The sequence below is a fragment of the Molossus molossus genome, unplaced genomic scaffold, assembly GCF_014108415.1.
Source record: "Molossus molossus isolate mMolMol1 unplaced genomic scaffold, mMolMol1.p scaffold_m16_p_12, whole genome shotgun sequence".
In the NCBI taxonomy this organism is placed as follows: Eukaryota; Metazoa; Chordata; class Mammalia; order Chiroptera; family Molossidae; genus Molossus; species Molossus molossus.
Window position 1 is genome coordinate 90,605,609 of NW_023425347.1, and position 22,384 is coordinate 90,627,992.

At 48.6% G+C, this 22,384-nt stretch overlaps 1 protein-coding gene across 3 annotated transcripts in view; it reads right to left on the minus strand.

Moving 5' to 3' along the window:
* The window catches only part of ALPL (alkaline phosphatase, biomineralization associated), a 57,730-nt gene that overhangs the window by 23,655 nt on the left and 11,691 nt on the right, over positions 1-22,384 (minus strand). The window contains exon 1 of one of the 3 annotated variants that reach the window (XM_036257072.1): positions 3,581-3,762. The exons of 1 other annotated variant lie outside the window; for it this stretch is intronic. The gene's annotated coding sequence lies outside the window, so the exon portion shown is untranslated. Of the gene's footprint in view, positions 1-1,251; positions 1,430-3,580; positions 3,763-22,384 lie in introns of those variants that run through there. One more of the 3 variants, XM_036257071.1, reaches the window with a different exon arrangement.

Here is a 22,384-nt window from a genome sequence, read left to right on the forward strand (position 1 = left end):
GGGATGAAGGGAAAATGAATAAATAAAATAAGAACTGAGCCCATGCTAGTGCACCATACACAGAGATATGACCCCTTCAACTCTCTGTGAACCTCGGGTCCAAAACAAACAAGTAATGAGGAAACAGAAGAATGAGGGGTGGCCCCCGAAGGTCTAACGGCTCACCCAGCCCTGCAGGGTTACGCTTGTGTGTCTCTCTTCTCCGTTAGACTGATGGCTTTGTGACAGTCAAGATCGTCGTGTCCACCTTTGAATCACTAACCCCACACAGTGAGGCAGATCTCTAAATGCTGACTAAATGAAAAAGCCCGTGGTAATGACTAGAATGTTCTGAATTCTGGCCCCAGGGATGTGACATTAAGACGAGCTTGTCCTGGAGACTGACAGATGCCTTCTCCCATTGCCCCTGCTTGGGAAGGGGAGGGGTGGGAATCCGGAAACCCTTCAGCAGCCGGTCTCCCTGGCTGGCTGCCCCTCTCCTGCCCCCACCCCCACTCAGAGGCTCCAAGTCTGCTCTCTGTCAGCCCTGGGTGACAGGCTCCAAGGGGCCCGGTCTGGGGCTTCTGGGGCTGCGGGGGCCCCGGCTGCCCACCACCCTCCACCAGTGCTCTACCAGCTCAGGATGGAGCATCTGAGTGTGTGCCAACCCCATCACCCCCACCTCCCAGCCAGACCGTCTCTGCCAGGCTCCCAGCTACGTGCCCTGATTATTCATGACAAGTGTGCAGAAGACATGGCCGGCTCGGGGCAGAGAAGGAGCAGCTACTTGGCTGGTCGAGGGAGGGAGCCAAAGGGCTGGGCCTAGGCCCTGAGTCAGCATCCCGGGGCAGAAGGCACTGGAGCCCTGGGAGTTGGGCAAAAAGCCAGCCCCAGGCTACGTCTCAAAATGTCCAGGACATATGACAGATAACAACTGAGAAATCACTACTGTTTCCTGGGCACTCCTGTCCCCAGCCCTGCACTAACCGTTTGCATCTGTGATCTCACGTAATCCTCCCAAGTGTTGTCAGACCCCATTCCTCCACCCCTACCCCCACTCCACCCCCATTTTACAGTTTAGAAAACTCAATGAAGCTTGTCCATGGCCAAGTGCAATTCAACCCCAGGCTGACTCAACTGCTCTGGGCCTCAGTTTCCCCACCATGGACAGGGAGAGAGGCTACCCCACAAGAGCAAACAGAAGCTGAAGGTGTGGAGGCAGGAAGACGGGCAGGGTGGGGCCGGGCGGGGCCGGGCCGGGCACGCTCCTACCTGAGTGGCCTGGCCAGGCGGCAGGTGAAGAAGCATAGCAGGCCCAGGGCCAGCACGAGGAGGAGGAAGCTGAGGACCGCGGTGAGGAACATGTCCAGGGTGGAGGACAGGAGGGCCATCTTGAGGCAAAGAGGGTCCTTAGGAGTCCACACCCTGTACACGCCTGGTCATACTAGCCTTGGACGCTCACTCCAAAGCCCTGGGTCAGTGGCCAGTGACCCAGCTCTGTCCCCAGGTTAATCTTCGGGGATTAGCCCAGGAGGATGACAAGGGAGGGGACTAGCCCACAAAGCTCCCCTCCCCCGGCCCAATCCTTCATACCCGATGCTGGTTCTCGCACCTTCGTCCATTTATTCTTCATTCCCAAATATTTCCTGAGCACTGCTGTCTACCCAGCTCTGTTCTAGGCACTAAGAGCTCGGAGGGAAGAGGACAGACAGTGTCCTCGTGGACGTTCCTGACCGGCCAGGGTAGAAAAGCACCTACTGTGCACCAGCGGGCACACTGTGGGGTAAAAGCAGCAGCGGGAGAAGAACCCTCGGCTGGGCATGGTTTCCACAGCAGCAGCAGCTGTGCACCCCGTTTACAAGCCCAGGAATCTGAGTCTGCACTGAACCACCCGGAGCGGGGAACCCATGTCCAGAATACGGGGCACTATTCCTACTGAGCCCCAGCTGTGTGCCAGGCCATATGAGCTGGGTCCTAGTGTCCCCACTTACAGATGAAGGAAACAGAAGCTCAGAGGTAGGGCTGGCATTCAAACCCAGCAGTAACCCCAACCCTGCAGGGGAGCAGTCAGGCCTCAGTCAAGCACCCACCAGGTGTTGGCCCAAAGCCAGTGGTCACCTGAGCCAGCACACAGGCTGGAGGTAGCTGAACCGCCGGCTTGGAGAGCCCCTTCTGCCTCTGCAGTGCCCCCTCCCCCTCTCCGTTTCCTCTTGGCTCCCGACATCCCGTGCAGTCGGATGGTGAGCACGAGCCCATCTTACAGACGCAGAGACTGAGGCTCGGGGACGTGAAGCGCTGGCCCCGCAGAGCCTGGAAGGAAAGCCAGCGCTTCCTGCCCCCTGGGGCGCCTCAGATCCCGTGGGACAGAGGGCCCAGGATCGGGGAGATGCTTCTACCCTCTCGGTGCCAAGGGGAGCCCTCTCTTCTTGGCCCCAGAAAGGCCACTGAAGTCAGCACGAAAACAGGAAAACCAGCCATATTATCAAAACTTTCTCTTTCTCAATAATCCCTTAACTCCCATCAGACCCTCACAACACCCTAGTGATAAAAGGCAGGGCAGGGTGTACCAGCGAAGTCATTCCAAGTGTCACACAGCCCGCAGGCTGACCCAGCCCCCATCACTTCCCGCGTCAGGACGTGGGGCTGGTCCCTGCACTGAGCATCCAGCCCCCACCCAGGAGAGGACCTGCTGTATGTGAGTATGACACACGTGACCCTACTTTAATCCTCATTAGCCACCCTGAGAGCTAGATCCAGTTATCTCCTTCCCGGCTGAGGGAGTGGGGGCCCAGGGGAGGTGGGGAAGGTAACACAGGGTCACACAGACGGAAGGTGCTGAGCCGAGCCCTGCACAGGGACATCCCCAGGAATCACCCCTGCTCCAGGCTCTCTGCATCACAGGGACGCTCCCCACCCCGCCCAGCTCCTGGGCCTGGCCACCCTCTAAAGCTCCCCCCTAGCCAGCCTAATAAATCCACCTAGACCCAGGGAGTGTCCCCGGGTGCTTCCCAGCGTGCCTGGAGGGGTCGGAGGGGCAGTTATCTGTTGTTAGGGAGCCCCAGTCCAGTGGTCACAGTCCTGGGATGTCCGGGCTGGGGAGGGCCCTTGGAGCAGATGCCCCTAAATGTACCAGAGCACAAAATCACCAGGGGTGCCTGGGGACAAAGTCTGAGTCCCAGTGGTTACCCGGGAGGGGAATAGACCGGGAAGTGCATGCGGGAACTTTGTGGGGTGGTGGAAGCGCTCTTTACAATGGTCTGGAGGCAGTTAAAAGTATATACACCTTATGTCAAGATTCATCTAGTGGCTAAGCCCCACCCTGCTGTGTTGTGAGGATCTCATAAGAGTTAAGAGTGTTGGGAGTGGAGGGGAAGGGTTTAGTTTAATGGAGTGACTACTCAAATCTAAGAGGTAAAATTAAAGATATAACCCCCAAAATAAAGTCCTGTTCTTCCTACTCTATACCTACTCAGAATCTCCCAGGCAGGCACTGGCAAGCGATTCATTCTATGAGCAGATCTGCTTGGGGAAACTGTTCCTTAGAGATTATCCCATTACCCAGATGGGAAGACTGAGACCCCCAAGAAGAGGAAAGACTTACCTCCGGTCTCCCAGCTCCTAATCTCCATAGACACACACAGGGAACCTACCGAACCAGCCCGGAGCCAGCAGGGAACCAGGCCTCTGGCCAGGCAGCTGGGCTTCCCGGCTCTTTCAAGAGGCTCTGGCTCTAGAGAGGTGCTGAGTTCTCCCCATGGGATGGGGCTGGGGGCTCCTGCGAGACCGGACTGGGCTGCAGCGGCTGCCCGGGGAGAGAGGACTGCTGAAGACCAGCCCAGGAACGTTTCGGCGGCAGGGTCAGGGACAGAGGACATCAATCCCTCTCTCAGCCAAGCCCAGTGTCTCTGGCAAGCCTGGTTGGCTGGGCTCTCTTCATTCACTGCCGGAATTAGTTATGGCTGCCAAGAAGCAGCCCCTGGGTGAAGGGCTCAGAAGGGACTGTGTGATGGTCACAGTGGGCTGCAGGTCAGACTCAAGGAGGGACTTCCCCAGAGGGCGTTGGGCCAGGTGCTGGGCATGGAGCACCACTCAGACCTCGAGCTGCTGACAGCCTGTCAGCAGAAAACAAGTGTGGGCGTGTCCAGGGAGTCTTGGCGGCAGCCCGCCTGCGTCCTAGCCATTTTATCTTGAGGGCTCTGATGAGATGCCAGCTGTCCCCCGAGCACCTCCAGCCGTAATGCCTCTGCACACTGCGTCCTCTGGCCTGGAACGTTCCCTGCTGTTTACCGGAGGAAGTCCTTCCACCACCCTTTCACCTCCACCTCAGCTCTGTTGGGCTGCCCCACCCCCTCCAGCCCGCGGGCAATGACAGCTCCTCCCCAAGCTCCCAGAACCTCAGGCAGGCGCTCATGACCTTGTTGAATTTATCAGTCTTGGTGTCACCTCCTCACCACGGCGTGAGCTCCTAGAGAGCATGGATCTAGCTCTGCCGATGGTGGCAGCCCCTGGGCTGGCAGAACCTGGCGCCCTGCCGGCCAGGTGGGGATGTCGGTAGGTGGGTGGAAGGGTGGCCGGGTCAATGCTGACTGGCTGCAGAGACCACTCAGCAGAGATCACAGAGAGCTCTGATCCAGGGCTCCAGGTTCAGATTCTGCCTCTGTCCACCTCGTGCTGGGTAGTTCAGGGCCAGTGACACCACCCTCTGTGCCTCGGGTGTCCGACCTGCAAAGTGGGAGACTAACAGAAGCCATAGGGTGTTGTGAGGATTATGAGTTCATACATGGAAAGGTTTACAGGAACGTTGGCCAGCAGCTATGATCAGGGTCGGGAGGATGGACTGAAGGGCAAGTAGGGTAGATGAGGGGCTGGGGCTTCTCTGCCCTCTTGGCCAGGCAGCCACGGGCTGACCTGCTCACCCAGCATGCCTGCGAGGTCCTTCTAGACCCAAGACTAGAAACCAACGGCTCCCTGCCTGCTGGGCACCTCCACTAGGTAGGTATTTGACTAAGGCGGAGAGGTCCCAGTTCTTACAGTCAAGGGGGTCTGTCTGTGTTTCCGGAGACAACCAGATCTGTGTGTCTGTCCCTGTGTCACACACACACACATACACACACACACTTGTGTGGGAGGAAACAACCCCCAGGCAGTCTGACGCTTTCTTTTCCTCTTGAAGGATAGAGAGAGCATCCAGGCTCGGCCCAGCGGGCTCCCTGGAGGGGCTGGAAGGGGTGAGAGGAACGGAGAGAAAGGCCGCTCCCAGAGGAGGACCCGAAGGTGTGAAGGCGAGGAGGCAGCGATGCAGGGTTTCGAGGTCAGGAAGAAAGGCAGGAGCCAATCAGTGGTGACAGAGGACAGAGAGGCAGCCTGGCCTGACCGCAAAGGACTTTACTGCCTGAGCGCGGCCTGGTCAAGAGCAGCCCCTTTGCATGCCCATCTCATTTACAAGCCTCGTCGCCAGCCCATTTTACAGGTGAGGTTGTCGGAGCTCGGATGTCTGCCACTTGCCCAAGACCACACAGCAGAGCGGGAACCAGAGGCTCCAAGGATCTGGGTTCTGGAGTCAAAGATTTCCTGGGGCTCCTGAGGCACCTGGACAGTCTTGATGCCCCAGATGGGCTCTGAGGGCAGAGGACTGAAGCCAATCAATATTCAACTGGTGGGAGGAACGCTGGCAGCAGGGGGCGGGGGAGGGAGATGGCAGGGCCCAGGAATACCCGCCTGAGGCCTGGGGTGGCTGGAGCACCCACACAAAGGAAGGTCAGGGATGGCTGCTCTGTGGATACACAGGCTTCCTTCCACCATCCCACGGAGAGGACATGTTCTGTTCTCTGCGCCAAGCCTGGAAGTGGGGGCGGGGAGGGCAATGTACGGAGTTTCTCTGAGATGCTGGCCACCCCCTCAGACTCTGGTACTTCGCGCAACACCTCTGCAGCATGACCCCCTCTGTACTAGATGTGGCTCTCCCACCCTTGCTCTCACAATCCACAAGAAGGAAGGCACAGAGAGGGCAGTTGACCTCCTCGGGGTCACACAGCATATCAATGGCAGGGATAGGTCTCCCATGAACCAGCTAAGGATTTGGGGAGCTGTTACTGGCAGCACAGCATGGATGCCAGTGTCTTGAAATTCTAGACATCAATGATTTGTGTCCACCGAAGAGAACACTTCAAAAGGAGACTATTCTAGAAAAGTCCTTGTTTTGCTTACTTTGTCATTGTATTCTTAATAATAGCGAACCTTTTCATAGCCCTTACTATGTGCCAGCATTGTTCTAAGCACCTTATCTATATTAACCCATTTGATTCCCCGCAACAACCTACGAAGTAGGCAACATTATCCCCATTTTACAAACACGGAGGCACAGAGAGGTAAGTCGCTGGCCCGAGGTGACACAGGCAGTACCAACTAAGCCAGCATTCGACGGTACTTGTGGGCGCTTGTCTCCCAGGGGAAGGGCCAGCTCGGAAGCAGCAGGCGAGGCCGAAGGGCCACGGCACGTTACGTGTCTGTAGATGAATGGATTCCCCGCAGCTGCCGTCTGGCTGCTACTCCCTGCACGCTCTTCCCCAACGTCCTTTCGTGGGACACGCGTCACCGCCCTGGGAGGAGGCCTTCCCCTTAGCCCTACTTGACAGAAGAGAGGTGAGGTGACTTGCCCGAGGCTATACAGTGTCACAGTGGCTGAGAGTCCTAAGAATGACTGATGCCAAGTCCCTGAGCTGTGCATCTGTGGACCCCCCTGCATCAGGAACTACCTGGGACTTGCAGTGGGGGGAGGGGAGGACCTCAGGCTTAAGACCTGGCTCCACTCCTGGCCAGACCAGCGACCCTGGACACATTCCTCCTCCCCCACAACCCCCTACGTCAGCTAGTCCTCACGCAGGACACTGGACCCCATGGATCTCCCTGCTCCAGCCCCCAGTGCCCCACACAGCCTGGCAGCCCTCCGCTGGGAGAGCAAGCCTCCATTCCACAGACGGTCCCACAAGGGCCCCGGCAGAGGAGGTTGAGGCGGCTCTGGACTGCGGGGAAATGGGCCATGAACTTGTGACTTGCTGGGTGGTGGCCAACACAAGGAGCATCCCTGGATGATGTGTGCAGGGTGCTTGCAAATGCCCGCCTCACGTCAGGGAGCAAGGCGTACACTAATGTTCCCAGAGATAGCGCTCGCTGCAGCTGGGCCCACGGATAACGATGTTCCTCACTTTCCCGGAGAACCTTCCAGCCGGCGGAGGCTCCTGGCCGCTATTGTGTGATCTCAGTGACCCTGGAAGGGAGCAGGGCAGCGGCTATGCCCCGACCCCCAGACAAGAAGCCAAGGGCGCACAGCTTGGCAGCGCCCCTTGTTTACTGGCTTCTTCACCTTGGCTCGTCACTTCACCTCTCTGGACCTGTTTCCTCGTGCCAACCCTAGTGAGTGCCTATGTCACTGTGCTGTTGCAAGACTGAGAATGCAACAATAACCAGTGAGATAAGGGCCCAGGGTTTGGCACGGATTGAACACTCAATACCTGTAGCTAGTAGTAATAGGGTAACGAGCGTGCCAGGCACTGTTCTAAATGCTTTACACGCATCCATTAGTTTAATCCTCACACCACCACCATGTGGTAGGTGCTATCATTGCTCCCACTGTACAGAGAAGTCAAGTAAGTTGGCCGAGGACACACAGCTACTAACAGGACACTATGAAGAAGGAAGGGAAGAAACTCTTAAAGGAGCGCCTACCCTGTGCCGGGAGCTTTGTTCGGCTTTCCAAGAACCCAGTGGGGTGCGATTGATCAGCTAGGGTCAGAAGAGAAGACTGAAGCTCAGAAAGGAGGCGGGAGGTGCAGGGTCACACAGCACCCACGTGGGAGAACCGGGATCTAGGCCAGGCCTGTCTGGCTCCGTTTCCAGTCTGCTTGCTACCCCCATCGCAGTCATAGCCAAATTCCGGCACGGATGGAAGACCTGACTTCTCGGCCACCCGATACAGGAGTCCCGCGCGAGCAGGCAGGTGACCTCACTCCACCCGTGAGTGTGAGTGTGAGTGTGTGAGTGTGTGAGTGTGTGCTGGGGTCCTGGCGGTGAGCGTGGCCAGACTCCCACCGTGTGTGGGCCCGGCACTGCCTCGACCGGTCTGGCGGCTGCTCCCTCCACCCCGGACCATGGTTGCAGCCTCCTTGGGACCGGTCCTATCTGGACAAAGCGCTCCTTCCATGAAGGGAGGGGCTTCCGTCACACTGGTCCCCAGCCTCCCAGGTCTGCAGAGAGGCTGAATGCTCAAGGGCTGTGTCCTCATCTGCAGATCAGGACAATTAATTCCATTTGCCTCCAATATCGGCTTCTTGGCGGGGGAAGGGGGGTAACTTGGTACACCATAATGCACAGGCAGACGTTTCTGTGGCTTTCCACTGACCCCCTCTGACTGCTGTAGTGATTCGCTATCATTTTGGGCCACTCAGAATCCATTCCTCCTTCCTAAGGATATGAGAAAGTTTCCTTTGGGAAACGACTCTCCCCTTTCAGCAAGTGGCTTGGGTGGGACTGATCCCACCCCCACCAGCTCCAGGGGGTCCTGACTGGCTTAAGCTGGAAGACTTTCAACAGCTGGATGGTGTGTTGTGAAGGTGTGAGGTGGTGGGGAGGGCATTATGTAGAGCCCGAAGAGGAAGCAACCCCTCCGAAGGCTGAATAAAGAGATGCAGAGAATCTGAGTCTTTGGTAACACCTCTGAGCCCCTTGGTGCAGCCATGCCTGAAGCTACCTCTGAACACCACAGCGACATGAGTTAAGTAATTCCCCCTTACTGTTTGCCTTGGACTTTTGGTTACCTGAAACACTGACCTCAGGACACCGATTCCGTTTTTCTCAGCCACTGTCAGCAAACACACCGTGTCATACTCAGCCAGGTATTCACACCAACGAACAAACCTTGCAAACAAGCTCAAGATGGGTCAGTAAGGTTCACATGCATGGTAAAATATGAGTCCAACTGAATACAAGTTAGTTTTCTTCTGGGAATCTATAAATATGTAGAAGTGTAGGAGCTCCTTGGGTGGGATTTACCTAACGTCCCTCCTCTGTGTGCGACTTGGAACCTACACTCCCAACAGGTTGCTGTCAGTTGAGTTTAACAGCTCTGACCACCAGGTTTCGACTGTGGGCCTGGCCCCGTGCTAGGGGCTGCAGGTATGAGCTCGGCCTCCCAGGCACTCCAGTCTAGTGGCGATTGGTCGTGATACACATTTTTATTGCATTTTACACAAAAGCCCTAGGAAGTCAGCGTCCATTTCACAGAGAAGGAAACAGAGCTCAGAGAAGTGAAGTAACTTGCCCAAGGTCCCCCTGCTAAAGAGGGGCAGGGCCAGGCCATGCCCCTGGGTGTACCTGGCTCCAAACTCAGGGCTTTTTCTCTTAGCCTTTTGGGTGGCAGGGATGGTGCTGGCCATTCCTTTGAGGTAGTTCGTTCCACTTTGGGGCAGTCCACGTGGTTTCAAAAGCCAAAGGAAAAAGGAAAACTGCCCTGGCTGGTTTGGCTCAGCATTTAGAGCATCGGCCCACAGATCGAAGGGTCTTGGGTTCGATTCCTGGTCAAGGGCACGTACCTGGGTTGCAAGTTTGATTCCTGGCCCCAGTGAGAGTCATGCGGGAGGCAACCAATCGATGTGTCTCTCTTCCTTTCTCCCTCTCTCCTTTCTACTCTATCTAAAAAGCAATGGAGCCCTGGCCGGTTTGGTTCAGTGGTTAGAGTGTCGGCCTGAGGTCCGGAGAGACCCGGGTTCGGTTCCCCCTAAGGGCACATACCTTGGTTGCAGTTTGTCCCCAGCCCTGGTTGGGTCGTGTGGGTGGCAACCACTCGATGTGTCGCTTTCACGTCGATGTTTCTCTCTCTCTCTCTCTCCCTCTCACTCTATCTGAACAAAATATCGAAAAATGTCCTCGGGTGAGGATTAAAAAAAAAAAAAGCAATGGAAAAAAAAATATCCTCGGGTGAGAATAAAAAATAAAAAAAATATAGAGAAAAACCACGTATCATGGACTTGCTGTTTGCCTAAGGGTCTTGGCTCCTTGAGAGTCCCAGTGCTCAGGCCTCCTCGCTTTCCTCTCCTACAGGGCTCGCCTTCTGCAGACTGTGGCCAGAGAGGGACCCAGGCACTACCCTGAAATCCAGGCCCCAAGTGCTTTCACAAGCAGCCTTTGGCACCCCAAGTGGCCTGTCCTGGCCTCTCTCTTGCCTCTGCCCTCCATCTCTAAGACCCAGCTGACACTGACTCAACATCTCCTATGCACTAGAGCCTTCCCTATATGGTATTCAACCAACATTCATTTGACCCCTGTTTATTGAGCACCTACTATAAGCCAGGGGCTGTTCTAGGTACTGAACAAAACAGCCCAATTCCTGCTGGTGGGGAGAGCAGACAACAGGGAAAGGAAAATCAACTCAATGCAGGTGGTGAGTTTAATGGAGAAAAAGAAGGCGGGGAGGAGGATAGCGGGGGAGCGGTGGCATTTACAGTTTTAAATAGACAGGTCAGAGAGGGTTAATCTTATAAATAAATATTATCCTGCCCTGGCCGGTTTGGCTCAGCGGTTAGAGCCTTGGCCTGCAGTCCAGACAGTCCCGGGTTCGGTTCCCGCTAAGGGCATGTACCTCGGTTGCAGTTTGTCTCCGGCCCTGGTTGGGTCGTGCGGGAGGACACTTGATGTGTCCCTTTCACGTCGATGTTTCCCTCTCTCTCTCTCTCTCTCTCTGTCTCTCTCTCTCTCTCTCTCTCTCTCTCCCTCTCTCTGCTTCCCACTCTATCTGAACAAAAAATGGAAAAATGTCCTCAGGTAAGGATAAAAAATAAATAAATAAATAAACAATCAAACAAACAAATAAATATTGTCCTGCTGTAGCTTTGCAGTAATCCCACGCAGCCGAGAATCTGATCCCAAATTGCAGAAAAGGAAACTAGAGCTTCAGGATTAAATCTCAAGCCCGCACACGCCTACCTAACGAGCTAAGGAACTGAGATCCTGGTTCAGGGTTGCCCGTCTCCCATGTGCCCTCTCCCCTAACTGTACCAAATGGTACTAGGAGCCCTTTTTGCAATGGAGGAAACTGAGGTTCTGAGAGGTGAAGCCGGGTGCCTAGACCCGCAGCAGTACACGGTGGGGCTGGGGTTCAGCCGGTGCTGCCCTCTGGGGCTGCCTCTTGGCAACACCCACATCTGCCTTTGCAGGCCTCCTGGTCCTGGTCCAGCTCCGGGCTTGTTGAAACTTGATCCTCCTCTCTGCTGCCTCCATGTCCTACAAGAGTCCCCCTCCCTCTCCCAGAGACCCTTTGGCTCTCGATCCCAGGTCATATGAGCCTCTCATTGTCCAACCCACCCTTGTTCTGCCTCTTCAATTAACTTCTGCCTTATCACTTAAGCCTACATTTGCACGAAACCTACAAAAGACACCTTGTGCGTGGCCTCCAGCCGGCACACAGCTGGAGTACATTTGCAAGTGGGAGGGAGCTTCTCACTGAGCTTTCCCATCTCAATTCGTTCAGCAACCCCCAAGCCCCAGCAGAATCTCCCTGAACACTACGTATAGTAGAAAGACCTTGGCCAGGGAAGAAGTGGTCATGGGTTCAGTCCTAGCCATGCAGCTTGGAAAGTGACCTTATACATAGGGCTGCAAATTCCTCATTTGTAAACACACTGCTAGTCATCTCTGTTTTGCAAGGTTGTCATAAACAGAAAAGGCAATGGACAGTATCTGTCAGGAGATAAAATTTAGATAAATAGTGTATTGAGAAACACTTAGCAGAGTCTGGCAGACAGACATCAAGAATTTGTCGAACTGAATGGAGAAATCTGTATAATGGTGTAAAACCACCACCAGCAGAACAATAGCTGCATTCATTATGCTCCTACACTCTGAGGTAGGCACTGTTAGTAGCAATCCAATTTTGCAGAAGAAGGAAAAATGCACAGAGAGGTCAAGTCACTTGCCTACAGTCACACAGCAGGCAAGTGGCAGGAATTATAAACCCAAACAGTCCAGTTCCAAAGTACAAGCTCTTAACCATTACACTAGGCTAGTAAGCTGAGGCCTCACGAGTTGAAATAACTGCTCACTGAAACACACTGATTAAGTGCTGACCCAGGAGGGAATCATAGCCAGCCCCACTCCAGAACCTTTGTTCTTAACCAACCCCCAGCATGTCAGAGCTAATAGGGATTCTGGGAATAATCTAGCCTTGCCCAGCACTCTCTTCTTACCCCCAGCAGGAGCCTATGACCCAGAGAGGTAGCGTGACCTGTCCCAAGTCACAGAGCCAATTAGTTGAAGAACCAGAACAAGCACCCTGGTTTCCTAGTTCCAGAAGCCCATGCCATCACTGACCATAAGGGGCCGTCAGGAAAGGAGTCTTCAGGATGCACAAGAATTCTTTCAGCAGAAGTAGAGGTAAGGCCGTCCAAGCAGAGGGAATAGCCCATGCAAAGGTCTAGAGGCCGTGCAGGTCTCCTTTTGAGAACAGTGAGCTGTAGGATGTGTGCAAAGGTTGGGGCAGAAGCAGACAGAGGATGAAGCTGGTTTTTCATACTGAATATTTCCTTCTTTCTTTTTTTTTTTTTTAAACACTTTCTTATTATTATATGCTGCTAATATCTTTCCTTATTTTTTTTTTTTTTTATGTTTATTGTAGTATGTGACATAGAGCTATGGAACAAAGTTCTTTTTTTTTTCTTTTTACATATGAATGAATGTTCAGTTGTTCCAGCACTCTTTATTGAAGATACTATCTATTGAACAGCTTTGGCACCTTTGCGGAAAATCAGTGGACAATATATGCATGAGTCTATTTCTGGACTCTGTTCTATTCATCTATGTGTCTGTCCTTTTACCAATATACCACACTGTAGTCATCCCTACAGCTTTACAGTAAGCAGTCACATCAGATGGCCCTTGTCTTCCAACTTCGTTCTTCACAATTGTTTGGGCTCTTTTCAGTCCTTTGCTTTTTCACATGAAATTTAGAACCCGCTTGCCCTGGCCACCTTGGCTCCGCGGTTGAGCGTCGGCCTGCGGACCAGAGAGTCCCGGGTTCGGTTCGCCGCCACCTTGATCGGAAGTACTCTTTCCTTATTTCGTTTGCGTGTTTCTAATGCTTGTTTAAAATTCTCAGCCCACCGCTGACTCCAGTGGTCTCTCTCATCAGTGTGCTGGTTTTCTTCCGAAGCCACTGTGCTCTGGCTGAGGACGCGGTGCCCGCGGGGGCCGCGCGTGCTCGGCTCTAACACCGACCGTGAGGGGAGATGAAGATACATGGCTCCCAGACCCTCTTCCCCAAATCACCCCCGAGTAACAATAGAGCAAATGTCACTAAACCCAGGAATCGACAGAGAAAACCAAATTTCCTGGGGAGACAAAAGGGGCTTTTAAACTGGTGTGTGTAGGGTGAGGGGGATGCCAGGAGAGGGGGCAGGATGTAGTCTCCAGGGTGGTGGGGAACATTGGAGAAAAGAATATAGGGGTTGATTTCTGCTCTTGCCTCTTCGCATCAAGCTTTCCCCAGTAACCTCCCTCCCTGCCCCCGCTGTCCTGGAAAGACCAGCTGAGCCCTCGGCTCTCACATGGACGTCGCAGGCCCAGGCAGATGGCAAGTGTCTGCTGGGTAATTCAGGGCAGTGAGTAGGCCACATGGAAGTGCAGGAATCAGGACACACCTCCACAGTCACTCCGCCACCCCTCCCCCTCCAGATCTCCAGTCCAGTGGGCTCTGACCTAGGCAGGCAGCCCCTCCCCGGCGGCTCCTTCCTGGGGTGCTGAATGTGGGGCCCAATCCTGTGGACTTAGTTACTTGGGGGGTTAGGGAGGAGGGAGTGGTGATGGCAAACCCAGTGAGGAACTGTGTGTTTCTGCTGCCTGGGGGTCTCTACTCTGGGCTCCGTGCTAACAGAGACTAGGGTCAGGCTTAGGTTCTTACCAGCACCAGAGAGAATAGTTGGCGAGTCCCCCAAGAAGTGAGCTCCTGAGTTAAAAACCAAACAGGAAATCCAAGGAGCACAATGGCTTCAAAAGAAACAGACTGATGAGAGATACCACTGGAATCAGCCATCTTCAACAAATGGCCTGAGAATTTTAAAGAAGCATTAGAAACACTCAAAAGAAATAAGGAAAGATATTAGGGATTCAAAATAGAACAAGAAAGTTTTAAAGGACCCAAATGGAAATATTCTATATGAAAAACCAATGATAATAGCAAACGTACTGGGCAGAATGGACACGGCAGTGAAGGAATGACAGGGAGCTGGGGTATCAGATGGAGGAGCACTTTCAGGGGGAAGCCAGGGAGGACTAAGGAACAGATAATGTGGAGAAATGGGAAGACACCGGTTAATAGTTAAAACATCAATCCAAATCTCAGGATCATAAACCAAGTTATAAAACCAGATTCATACAGCTTCCAGAAGAAAACATACGAGGATAGCTGAATGACTTTGGGGTAGGCAAGGAGTCCTAACTTCATAAAAGAAAAAATTAACCAAATGGACTTCACCAAAATTTAAAATTTCTGTTCATAGAAAGATATCATCAAGAAATTGAATAGACAAGACACATAATAAAAAAGAATATGTGCTCCGGTCAGTGTGGCTCAGTTGGTTGGGCGTTGTCCCATGCACCAGGAGGTCGCTGGTTCGATTCCCAGTCAGGGCACATACCCAGGTTGTGGGCCTGATCCCTGGTGGAGAGCGTGCGGGGGGCGGCAGATCGATGTTGTGCTCTCACATCAATGTTTCTCTCTCTCTCTTCTCTCCTTCCTCCCTCTCTAAAAAAATCAATAAACTATTCATAAAAAAAAAAAATGCCCAATACATATAGCCGACAAATAACTTGAATCCAAGAAATAAAGAACTCCTAAGTTGACAATAAAATGACTAACAATATCCCCAAAATACATTGGACAAAAGACTTAGCCACTTCAAAAAGAAAACATACAAATGACCAATAGTTAATGGAAAGGTGCTCACATCATTATTACCAGGTAAATTAAAATTAAACCCATTTCACACCCACCAGAAGGACTAAAACCAAATCAAAACTACTTGCAAAATCAAACATTGCCAAGAATATAGAAAAAAACAGAAGTCTCACATATTGCTCAGGGGAATATAATTTAGTACAGTGACTTTGACAATTTCCCATAAAGTGAAACATGCACTTACCCCATGATTCAGCAATTCCGCTCCTAGGTATTTGCGTAAAAGAAATGAAAATATACCTATGCAAAGATTCATACATAAGTGTTCATAGGAGTTTTATTTATAATACCCCCAAGTGGAAACAGTGTAAATGTGCATTAACAGAAGAATGAAGAAACAATGGTAGTCAATAAAATGGAAAACTACTCAGCAAAAACAGAAGTAAACTGCTGACACAACACACATAGATGAGTCTCAAAAACATTTTGCTAAGTGAAATAAGCTGGACATAAAAGAGTACGTGCCGCCAGATTCCATCAGTAAGAAACTCTAGAAAAGAGCAAATGGTGAAAGAAATCCGAACAATTACATTTGGGAGGCCAATAGACTAGAAAGAGGTGTGAGAAAACTGGCTGGAGCGCTAGCAATGTTTCGTTGTGTTGGGTGTTCTTTTTTTTAAATCTTGTTTTGGGGTCATGGTTACAAAGTAATGAACATTTGTCAAAATGCATTAAATTGAACACTTAAGATCTATGCATTTTATTATATGAAATTTTACATCAACAAAAAAAGAGGTGGGAGTCTAAGTTCCAACATCTAGATAATAGGAGTCTCTGGAGAGAAAAATAAATCAAGGGAGGAAATACTTGAAGAAATAATAAAGATAACTTTGGAAGTAATAAAAGATGAAAAATCTCAATTTGAAAGGGCCTCCAATATACCAAACAGGACAAATAAGAAAAAGTGTACACTTAGAAATATTATAGTGATTATTAAAAGACAACAAAAAACATTCTAAAAGTCTAGAGGAAAGAGATCACTTACAAAGGAGTAAGTATCAAATTGAATTGACCAAAGTACCAAAAGAAAAGAATTTGAATGGAGAATTTTATAACCAGCTAAATTGACATTCAAGCCCTGGCTGGTGTGGCTCAGTGGATAGAGCATTGGTCCATGCACCAAAGGGTATGGGTTCGATTCCCAGTCAAGGACATACCTGGGTTGCAGGTTCAATCCCTGGCCCCTCTCACATCGATGTTTCTCTCTCTCTCTTTCCCTCTCCCTCCCTTCCACTCTCTCTAAAAATCAGAGGAAAAAATATCCTCGGGTGAGGATTAACAACAATAAACTGTCATTCAAATGTTAAAGGCTAATAATAATAAACATCACAACATTCAAGAGCTTATGTTTGTACAAAAAGAGACCTCTCCCTCACCAAAAAAAAAAAAAAAAGTTTTTTGAACTAACTAAAGTAATAGAAACAAATTCCACAGATGATACTAAAGACATGAGAAGGCTGAACAAATAACTTAGTAAAGTTTAGTGTTAAAAAAAAATCACTGATCAAAGAAAAGAATAAGAAGAACATATATCTAAAATAACTCAGAACTAAAAATTCTAGACAATTTTAATGTGATGTCAAGGGAGCTGAAGGACATGTGATGAAGAAAGAAGGGCTGAAGGGGAAGAGGGAGACCAAGGGGCCTGAGAAAATGCTAATCTTGTCTTTGTGGGGAAAAGCTATAACTAACAATTTTTTAAAAAGTAACAAACAGCCCTGGCCGGTTTGGCTCAGCGGTTAGAGCGTCGACCTGCGGTCTGGAGAGACCCGGGTTCGGTTCCTGCTAAGGGCGCGTACTTCGGTTGCAGTTTGTCCCCGGCCCTGGTTGGTCGTGCGGGTGGCAGCCACTCGATGTGTCCCTTCACATCAATGTTTCCCTCTCTCTCTTCCTCTCTCTCCCTCCCACTCTATCTGTACAAAAAATGGAAAAATATCCTCGGGTGAGGATAAAAAAAAAAAAAAAAAAAAGTAACAAACAGATTCCCTGGCCTGTTTGGCTCAGCAGTTGAGCATCTGGCCTGTGGACCAGAGTCCTGGGTTCCGTTCCTGCTAGGGGCATGCACCACAAAAAAAAAAAAAAGTTACAAACAGAAAAATCAAGATAAATTTAAAATGTAGGATGATAGAAACAAAGAACATACACACACATTATTTTCAGGAACACTGAAACAAAAAAAAATTTTTAAATTGACCATAGCACAAGTCTCACAGTTTAAATAACAGGTTTGCACACAGTCTACATTCTCTGGCCATGGTACAATTAAGTTATGTTTTTAAAAAGACAAACAATTCGTCCAGCTGGTGTGGCTCAGTGGTTGAGCATCGACCCATGCACCAAGAGGCTGCCAGTTCGATTCCCGGTCGGGACACATGCCCAGGTTGTGGGCCCAATCCCCAGTGGGGGACATGCAGGAGGCGGCCAATCGATGTTCTCTCTCATCAATGTTTCTATCTCTCTCTCCCTCTCACTTCCTTTCTCTCTAAAATCAATAAAGGAGATTTTAAAAAAATAAAAAGACAAACAATTCCCCACACGTAGACATTAAAAACATCCCTAAATAACTCATGGATCAAAGAAAAGCCATAGCAGAATTTAAAATTACTCAGAACTGAATGACAATAAAAACACTATATATCAAAAATTGTGGAACTCAGTAAAGAAAGGCTGAAAGTTAATTAGCTAAGTGTCCAGCTTAGAAAGTTACAAAAACAGAAACCTTCCAACAATAAAAGGAGATTCTATAGAGCAAAAATCAACAAAACAGAAAACAAAGGCTCAGTTGACGTCAAAGCCACAAGATAGTCTTTTTAAAGTCAATAAACTTGAGGCAAGAGTAATAAAAAAATTAAAAATAGAGATAAGACACAATTGTTATGGAAAAGAATACCACGAAAATGCTGTAAGCAATCTTATGCCAATAAATTTGAAAAAGTAGATTAAATACACATATTCCAAAAAAAGAACTTACCAAAACTGACTTAAGAAGAAATTTAAAAATCCTGAATTAAAAAAAATACTTAAACAGTAGTTAAAATCTTTCCACAAAGAAAATAACAGGCCAAGGTGATTTTACAGGTGAGTTCTATCAGACTACAAGAAACAAATTATCTCAAATTTACCCAAATTTTTCCAGAGAGCAGTAAAAAAGAAATTATCACCAACTAATTTTATAATGCCATTGTAATTTCAATCCCAAAGAAGAAAAGTACAACATAAAAAGTGAAAATCAAAGGCACATTTTATTCATGCAAATGGACATTATTAGACCATAAACAAATATTATATAGTGAACAAGTTAGCTTTATCCTAGGAATACAAGAATGGTTTAATATTAGAAAATCTATAAATGTATTAACTACGTTAACAGATTAAAAGAAAAAAAACATATAATCATCTCAAGATACTTTCTGAAAGCATTTAATACAATTCAACACAAATTATTATTATTTTAAAAAAACTCTCAGTAAATTATGAATAGAAAAGAGCTTCCTTAACCAGAAAAAAAAAAGCATTTTATAAAAAATCTGCAACACATATATTCTAAGTGGGGGAACTTAGAACATTCTCTCTAAAATAAAAATAAAAACAAGGCAAACACACTTAGTGCCACTGTCTTTATTTAAGTTTGTACTGGCAGTCCTAGCCAGTGCAATAAGATAAGAAAAAAGGTTAAAAGCATAAAGATTAAAAATTATAGAAGAAAACTACCATTATTTGTAACTGACTGTCCACATAGAACCTATAGACAAACAATTAGAAAAAGAATTTAGCAAGTTAGCTTGATAAAATCATAATGCAAAAAAAGTCTTTTGTATCTCTATACATCAGCAACAAAGAAAACTGGAAAACATAAGAAAAAAAATGGGTATCTAGACAGAAAAAAATTGGAATTGAATCTCTACCTTACACTATACCTTATACAATAGGGATTAAGGTCTTAAATGTTAAAACAAACAAACAAACACTTTAGAACATTTTGTAGAAACCACAAGTGAATAGCTTTTTTCTTTCTTTTTTTTTCTTTTTTTTGGTTAATCCTCAGCTGAGGATATTTTTCCATTGATTTTTCAGATAGAATGGAGGGGAGAGAGAGAGAAACATCGATGTAAGAGAAACACATCAATTGGTTGCCTTCTGAAGGACCCCAACTGAGATTGAACCTGCAACACAGGTACATGCCCTTGACCAGGAATCAATACTGCAACCCTTCTGTCCGAGGGCCAACACTCTAACCACTAAGCCAAACCAGCTGGGCAGCTTTTTTACCGTGCGATAAGGAACACTTTCTTAAACAAGACCCCAAAGCACAAACTATTAAATAAAAGATTGTTAAGACTATATTGAATTTTAGAATTTCTATTTCCAAAACATGATCAGACTCAGGAATATAAAGAACTATTACAAATTAATAAGAAAAGAAACTGCCCCGCACCCCCCCCCCCCCAAAAAAAAGGACAAGTAGAAAAAGGGGCAAAAGTGAGGCTGGCTTTAGCTCAGCAATTCCTTTGAGTCAAGCCTTCATTTGCCAACCACTCTTGCTTGAGAGGTTCGAGACCCATAGGCGCCCTGCAGCCCTTTAAAAAAAAGGAAAAAGGGGCAAAAGACACTCCCAGGAGGGGACTCACACACAGACTCATACAAACTTATTTACCCTCATTGGTAATCAGGGAATTGCAAATAAAGTCTGCAATGAGAAATCCTTATACTTATTTAGTTGGAAAAAATTAAGTCCGATAATACTGTGTATGGCAGAAGACACAGAGCATCAGAACTTCTTGCATATTACCGGTGGGAGTGTAAACTGATACAACCATTGTGGAAAACAGTTTGCTTCTATCTTGTAATACTGAACGAATTTTCATAGACCTATGACCCAACAATTCTACCCCCAGGTATATATAAAGAGAAAAATCTCTAAATTCATTCATTAAAAAGCATATACATAAATGTTCATAGGTGCTTTTTCTACACTAGCAAAACCTGAAAATAGCCCAAATGCCACTAACAAGAAATTGAGTAAATAAAACTTGTGGAACAGTTTACCCAGTGGAATATCATAGAGCAACAAAAAAGAATTACAGCGCCATGCAACAATATGGATGGATCTCAGCAATACAAGATTGAATGGGAAAAAAAAGTCTCAGGAGATTGTGTATGATAACCTTTCATATAGATATAAATATATTTTTTCACCTCTATAATTTTTTTTTCATTAAACTTTATTTTAATGAGTCTCAAGTTTCTGTGACAGATAAGAACTAATCAAAAAAGATAGAGGGGCCCGGTCGGTGTGGCTCAATGATTGAGTGTCGACCCATGTACCAAGAGGTCGCTGGTTCGATTCCCGGTCAGGGGACATGCCAGGTTGTGGGCCAGATCCCCAGTGCGGGGCATGCAGGAGGCAGCCAGTCGATGATCTCTCTCATCGATGTTTCTATCTGTCTCTCCCTCTCTCTCTAAAATCAATAAAGAAAAAAAAATTTTTTTTTAAGGCAAAGGGAACTCAGATTCAGGATGGTGGATACCAACATAAAGGAAGGTGAGTAGGAGAGGGATGGATGAATCCAAAGGAAGATGTCAATCACGGTCAATATTCTAGTTTTAGTCCTGGATAATAGTTCATAGCTATTTTATTTTATGTTTTAAAATATATTTGTATTGATTTTTAGAGGGAGAGGAAGAGAGAGATAGAAACATCAATTAGCTACAAGCCTGCAACCCAGGCATGTGCCCTGATGGGGAATTGAACCAGCGACCTCTTGGTGCATGGGTTGATGCTCAACCACTGAGCCATACCAGCCAGGAAATTCATAGGTATTTTAAATTTATTTGTAATAATAGACAAGAGGGCACTTATGGACCAATGATGAGTGTACTTGAAACAAGGATCATGATTAACCTATTTATAGGTTCCAGGGTCCATAAAATAATTGAAATGAAAACAAAAATGCTGTGACCATTTACATTTTTCCAAGCACTATAGAAAGCTGTTGACATGCATGATACTTCACTGGATCCTCATCAGTCTTTTAAACTAGAAGGCATTACACTAGTACCCCCTTATCTGTGGCTTTATCTTTCAAGGTTTCAGTTACCTGTGGTCATCTGCAGTTTGGAAATAATCAGTTTTAAATTGTGCGCCGTTCTGAGTAGCCTGATGAAAACTCCTACCGTCCTGCTCCATCCTGCCCAGCACACGAATCACCCCTTTGTCCAGCGTGTCCACGCTGCAGACGCCCCCCTCCCAGCAGCCACTTAGTAGCTGTTATCAGATGGCCTATAGAGGTGGCACGGCGCTTGTATTCAAACAACCCTTATTTTACTTACTAATGGCCCCAAAGCGCAACAGTAGTGATGCCGGCAATTCAGATTTGCCAAAGAGAAGCCATCAAGTGCTTCCTTTAATGAAAAGGTGAGTTCAGTACAATAAGATATTTTGAGAGAGGAGAGACCACATCATGTTACCTTTTTTTTTTTTTTAATCCTTACCTGAGGATATTTTTTCATTTATCCTTTTTAGATAGAGTAGGAGGGAGGGAGAGAGAGAGAGAGAAACATCGACATGAGAGAGGCACATCGACCGGTTACCTCCTGTGGGACCCCGAACAGGGCCGGGATGAACCGCAACCAAAGTACGTGCCCTTGGCCAGAATCGAACCCAGGTCTCACTGATCCGTGGGCTGAGCCAAACCGGCCAGGGCCATTACAGTATGTTGTTATAACTGTTCTATTTCATTTTTAGTTATTGTTGTTCACCTCTTACTGTGCCTAATTTCTCAATGAACTCAACCACGGGTGTTCAGTGCTCTCCAGTTTCAGGCACGTACAGGGGTTCGGAATGTATTCCCTGTGGGTAAGGAGGGGCACTGCAGTGCGAGTCCCATTTCCAGAGTGAACTTGGCCAGGGTTCAACCATAAGGAACTCACGTCTGAATGACCCTTAACCAGGTCCCTGAGCCTCACCTTCTTCCTGTCAAACTAGGCAAGGTATGTATCTTTCTTGGCAAACAGTAAGCAATTAATAAATGCCCACCTTAACTCAGAGAGGCTGCGAGGGCATAGTGGAGAGAACCTGGCCGGTGGGCAGGGAACCTAGACCTAGTCCTAGATTACCTCCCACTGCGATCTAGGGAGGGGGGTCACTTCTCTCCAGGCGCAGCCACCCCATCTGTGCCTGGAAAAGGCTGGAGTGCCAGGCCCCGAGGTCTGTCCCTCCGCAAACTGTTTTTAAGGGGCCATCCAACAAACAGGAGGTCACCAAGCCCGTGTCCCCTGGCAGTCCCCTGCTCGTTCCTCCAGAGCCCATCGGGTGTCTACAAGCTCCAGGTCCTGCCCATCTTTCTGACATCATCCCGGGCCCCAGCCCCTCACCACTCAGCCCTCCGTGACCCGCTCCCTTCC